This window comes from Vigna umbellata, chromosome 4 (genome assembly GCF_029865625.1).
Source record: "Vigna umbellata cultivar VRB3 chromosome 4, Vumbellata_1.0, whole genome shotgun sequence".
Taxonomy (NCBI): domain Eukaryota; kingdom Viridiplantae; phylum Streptophyta; class Magnoliopsida; order Fabales; family Fabaceae; genus Vigna; species Vigna umbellata.
This window is the reverse complement of record NC_142168.1, coordinates 25,969,975-25,975,974: the sequence shown is the minus strand read 5'-3', so window position 1 is coordinate 25,975,974 and position 6,000 is coordinate 25,969,975. Positions and strand designations below refer to the sequence as shown.

Sequence of the window (6,000 nt, the reverse complement as noted above, 5' to 3'; positions counted from 1 at the left end):
GATTATTTAACTTGCTTGGCTTAAAGTATGTATTTGATGAATTGTTTACTCTAATATAGTATACTTGTTTGTAAAGCTAGCTCACCCTTGCTTGTTTGTGTGCTTGTGGTATGTGTTTTCTTTTGCAATGATCATCCAATTGGATGTGAGCAAATGAAGAGGAGGTATCTGTGGAGCAAGCGCTGGAAGACGGTGATGCTGCAGCTTAGTATGTTTAGGATCTTGATTAATAGAACTATTCTGATGACGATTTCCAGTGGTCTCTATGTTTAAGAGACCAAATCTGATCTTGTTTTGGATGACTGTAACTCATATAGTCTGCCATATGTCTCTAACTGCTTTCCAATATTATAACTGAATGACGTCTTTATTATATATGCATGTCGTATATTTTAGGGATGTCACATTATTAACTAATTGATTTTTCTTTTATAAAATTTTAACGTAATTTAGTTAAAATAACTATATTAATTATTTTTAAAACTTGAAAATTAAAATGTATCAAAAAAATTTAGAACGTGAAAGTTTAAAACTAAACAAATATTGAATCAATAATAATAATAATAATAATAATAATAATATAAAAATTACACTTAAAATATAATATAAAAATAATAATAATAAATTATTTAGTAACTAATTTATCAAAAATTGCCAACAAAATTATTAATTAACTTTAGTTGATTATCGATATGTGAATACTTTCTAATATACTTAATAAATGATTTTAGAACTTTAATTTATTAATTTCTTAACACCAGACAATCAAAATTGAAATATAGAAGGATAGTAATTCGGTTAAAATAAAATATAAAAATATGTACTATATACAGTTACTATCTAACCGATTAATAGATTATAAAAAAAAAATATGGCGTCGCCCGGACTCGAACCGGAGACCTTCAGTGTGTTAGACTGACGTGATAACCAACTACACCACGACACCTTCATTCTACAGTTTTAGTATGTAAAAATTTAATTTATTAATAATTCAATCGTCTAGTTTCAAAATTTCTAGAGATTTAATAAACTTAACTAGTATGTCTGATTCGTAACTTATAAGAATTTACCTAATAACATAAGTTTATGTAATAGAAAAAATAAAAGACTTATGAACGATACACAAGCTTTTGTATATAAATTCGAAAATATAAGTTATTGAAGTCAAAACATTTAAAAATCAATTTCTTCAAACCATTTGTATTATTTTAGAACACTATGGAGAATGGAGTTTGCAGAAATCAATATTTTGTTAAAATAAAATAAAGATTTAAATCAAAATTGTTAAGACAATTTTTTTTAAGCTATATTGATATATCTAATTGAATTCATAATAGTTATGTTACATTAAATTTATTGTGTTATTTTGTAATTCACTTATTATTTCAAAAGAATATATATATATATATATATATATATATATATATATATATATATATATTTTTGTGAGTTGAAGCAAGTAATTTTTGGTTTAAATCCACATATCATCCTCATATTTGTTGGAATGTCAAGTGGGTCCTTGTTTTTTTAACCGTCTCAATTAGGTCTATATATTTGCAAATTGTCTCAATTTGATCCAAATATTTAAAAAATTAAACTAATTAAGCCACTTAAGATTCTCCAACAAATATGAGGGCGACCCGACGATTTAAACCTAATGTTTTATACCTAAAAATCTAGATTGATTTTTCAATTTTTTTCCGTAAATGTCTAGAATTATGTAAAACGATATTTAAATGCCACATAGATATGATATCAAAATAAAGCTTCTACTAATCCAAAAATTCCATGGATTACAATGTCGATATTTTTTTTATATCCTATTGTAAAAAGTATATATGATTTTAGTTTTCTAACTTTTTTATTCTCAAACTTAGAAAATGATATAATTTTTTCTTTTTAATCTAATTGCATTAATTTTTCTTTTAACATATCAAAGGATATTTAAGATTTGTCAGAACCATTAAATTCCCCAACTTAGTGGGATCCAGGTGTGCTCTGCAAGTGTTAGAGTCATTAAATTTCTCAACATAGTGGAAATCATGTGTCCGTAAAAGGAAAAATGAATCTCAGGAAGTGGAAGACAGGTGACTGCAGGAGAGTGGACCGATCGGTTTTAGCAGGAGGTATTTAAGTTGAGATTTTGAAATTCGGTCCCACTTTCTGCATGCACCTTTCTTCTCCAAACTACTGAACCCCATTTTCTCTCCTTCTCTCTACAAATCCCCTACTTCTCTCTAAGAATTCTCGCCTTTTCCTTCTCCTGATCCACAATCAGATCACGTTTAAATCTTCTTGGTGTCAAGAGCTTCCTTTTACACCGATCAAGTTGTTGGTTTGAGCTGGTAAGTTCATCACTCTCACAGGACTGTGTTTTCTGGTACATGCAAACCAAGTTTCTGGTTGCATGAGTTATCATCTCATTCTGAACACCCTTCTGGTCTTTTGATTTGTTTAGTTGCATAAATCGTGAACAATAGTCTTCTAAGAATTCTGGTGGTGAACTATTCTCTTCAAACTGTGAGTGTTCGACTAAGCTTTAGAGGTAAGGGAAGCTTATAATTTAATTAAGATTCTCATTTGATGATTGTTTACTTGCTGGAATGATGTTATGTTTGATGATTTGGTTAATGTTGAAATATTGCATGTTTGTTTGGAAGTGTTGACGATTGATGAATGCCATGAAATGGGTAAGAATATAGTCTGAGAGTGATTCTGTAATAATCTGCAGAATTATGTAAACTGTAACCGAGAGTCATTCGTGACCATTCGGTTTTCCTTTGGTGTGTTCGATCTTAACTGGATTCTCATTCTAAAGAGAATTTAAGTTAATGACCGGTCGGTCTCCTGTGGGTAGGTTGGTACACTAAAAATACTAATTTATGTTTAGTTTTCTATATCTACTTAGTTATCAATCTAGTTAGAATATTCAAATAAGTTAAGTAATCAACATGATAGTCGTTTTTAGTATGTGAATAGATGTTAGGTTGTTTCCGTGGTCAGTATATATATATATATATATATATATATATATATATATATATATATATATATATATATATTAACTATCTGAGAATAGCACTCGGTTTCTTCAGTGTTCAGTCTTAGACTAAAACTAAGTATTATTATTAGTACTCGGTATAGTATTAGTTCTCGGTTTCTTTATAGGATTCTGTGTTCTTCGGATATTCGACGTTAAACAGTATTCAGTCTCAGTAGTGCTTGGTCATAAACCAAGTGCTCGGTTTCAGTGGTGTTCGGTCTTATAATATTCCTTAACATATTTACATTAGGTATTAAGACTGTTCGGTTAAACTCCTAAACGTTCGGTCCAAGTTAATAGTGTTCGGAGAAAGCTTTTAGGGTTCGATTTAAGTTCTCAGGTTCCATCAAAAGTTATTATAATTTCGGTTAAGTCTAAAATCATATGTATTCTTTAGTATTTGTTACCTTCTTAGGATTCCTATCCAGTGAAATATTGTTCTGTAGTAACTGTCGAGTTACAAGTAAACGTCCAAATATTATCAAGAGTGTTTGGCTGATTATGAGCCTTATCTCGCATGGACCGTTCGGGTCTTTTTCTGTTTATAAGTGGAAGACCGCTCAGTCTTACACTAAGTGTACTGTTAGATTAGTTTTAAAGATGGTCTTTCGTTCGGTCTTGTTTCAGAGATGTGATTTGTCTTTCTTAATTTAGTTTGAATGTGGTAATTGATAAAGTATGATGATATTGGAAATGTGATATGAATGGAACGGCATGGATGTAAAAGAGAATTCCAAGGAGGAATATCTCATGAATGGTATTGGAATGATAAAGTATGAATGTGGACAAAGCTTAGCTGACGTTTATCTTGATATTCTGTGATTACTCGTTCTCACGTAGAGAAGGGTAACTCATGTGTGGGAATGGCAGGAGGTCCTAGACCATATGGTGAATTTGGGCGGAACGGACTAACCTCGGGTGGCAGCTGTTGAGGATATCCCAGTTATTACATCATCCGGATGAAAAAACGTCGTAGCTACACAAAATTCATACAATCCGGACAGTTAGAGTAAAGTGGTTGGTCATTGCATGCTTTGACGTATGATTTTGGTTGGAAATGTATGAATGGATGTTTGCAGGATTGATTATTTGATGTGTATCAAATTTATGTGAAATAAATGTTTTATAAAATTAATTAAATTACATAAGCTTACCTTATTTCCTGTCTTGTCTGTGTTGTCCTTTCCGTTGTCGTTTTTTGTTGCAATGATCATCTGTGTGGATGTGAGCAGAAAGAGAAGAGTTGCTGGAAGAAGCTCTGGAAGAAGTGGAAGTGAAGGCCGAACCTTAGGACCGTTCGATTATTATCTTTGCTTCTATTTTGTAGAACCGTTCGATATAGATGATTTTGGAAATCGTTCGGTTTATACTATAGATCTGTAAAGTTTAAATTCTGCAGTATTTTTGGTAAGGCCGTTCGGCCAGAATTATACTTCTTAATCTGAACACTGAACTGTAATATTGTTAATATGTGAATATTCTAGATATGGTTTTATGCTATATTTTGGGATGTTTTTTAAAAGATTAATGTTTATATTATTTATCCTATTTAAGAAATAAGAAAAAATTAACATTACTAAATTAAAAACAATTATATTAATTTAATTTTAAAGTTTTAAAATTAAATTATCAAAGTTTAGAATGAATTCCAATTTTATGTTTCTAAATTAAAAAACTAAAAATATATTAAAAATACCTTTATTATTATAGATAAATTGTTATTGCAAGTACTATTTCAATTTTTTAAAATCAATTATTTATAATCTATATCATTATATAACGGATTTTTCGTGTCCACATTTTGTTTCCTATTATATCCTTAAGTAACATTTATTTTTAAATCAATTTTATCAATTTTATTTTTAAGTGACCGGTTTTATTGAATTTAACTCTTTGTTTTAATTGATTTTTTAATTTAACTATTTTTAGATCAAAATGATTATCTATAATAAATTATCTATAGAATATATAAAATCATCGATAATGAAATTATAAAATTTAATTATATTTTACTAATTTTTATTATAAAACAATAAACAAACATACACGTATTTTCACCAGTTATATTTAGAGAATATTTAATTTCGATGTAGATATTTTTTATCTCTTCTTTTACCTTTACAATTGTCAATGTTATTTATATTTCACAGTCTTTTTATACCATCAATACTTTGTTTTTTTCAAATGCACCTGAAACTACCCTTTATTTATTATCATAATTATTTTTAAAGTTTAATTAAGTTTTAAGTTTTTTTAAAATTTTAATATTTTCAATTAAATTTTTATTATTATTATATTCTATTAAATACTCAAAATTTTATATTTTTCAATTTAGTTTTTGAAGTTTGATTATTTTTTTTAACTCAATCACATGACTGTAATTTTACTTGGTTTTTTTACCATTTTAATGAAATGTAACATATTGATATTATTATAGTGTCAATACAGATCCACAAGTGATATTTATTGTTTTAATTCGAAATGTGTTGAATAATAATGTATGGTTGTTATTGTAACGACTCACAAAAACGATACATGCTTCCATTCTTATTACCTCATTGGCTTAGTATCGATCGTCAATACTACTATAAAATATCTACTCTCGTATATATGTAAACATATTATCGTAGATGAAAACCAGAACCACAAAAATGCAAGGATATGTTATTAATATTAAATCATAATACATATAACATTATCACTATTAACTTAATTTAAACAATTCATAGCATACAAATATAACAAAAAATCTTTATAATTTACTAATTCTCCTTTATAATAGTTGAATAAACATAGTGGCTAGTCAAGATAAATGAGTTCATACTAATCATTTAAATTCTCAAAGTTTACACCTCCAACTACAATAACCCAAATTATATATTGTATTATGTATTAGCTAGTGAGGATAAATGAGTTAATACTAATCATTTAAATATCCATGATTACACCCTCACCAA

At 28.1% G+C, this 6,000-nt stretch overlaps 1 non-coding gene across 1 annotated transcript; it reads right to left on the bottom strand.

The window, feature by feature from the left end:
• Positions 1-872: 872 nt before the first annotated feature.
• Positions 873-946, bottom strand: TRNAV-AAC (transfer RNA valine (anticodon AAC)). Its single transcript has one exon. It is a non-coding gene; the product is annotated as a tRNA-Val (tRNA).
• Positions 947-6,000: the final 5,054 nt, after the last annotated feature.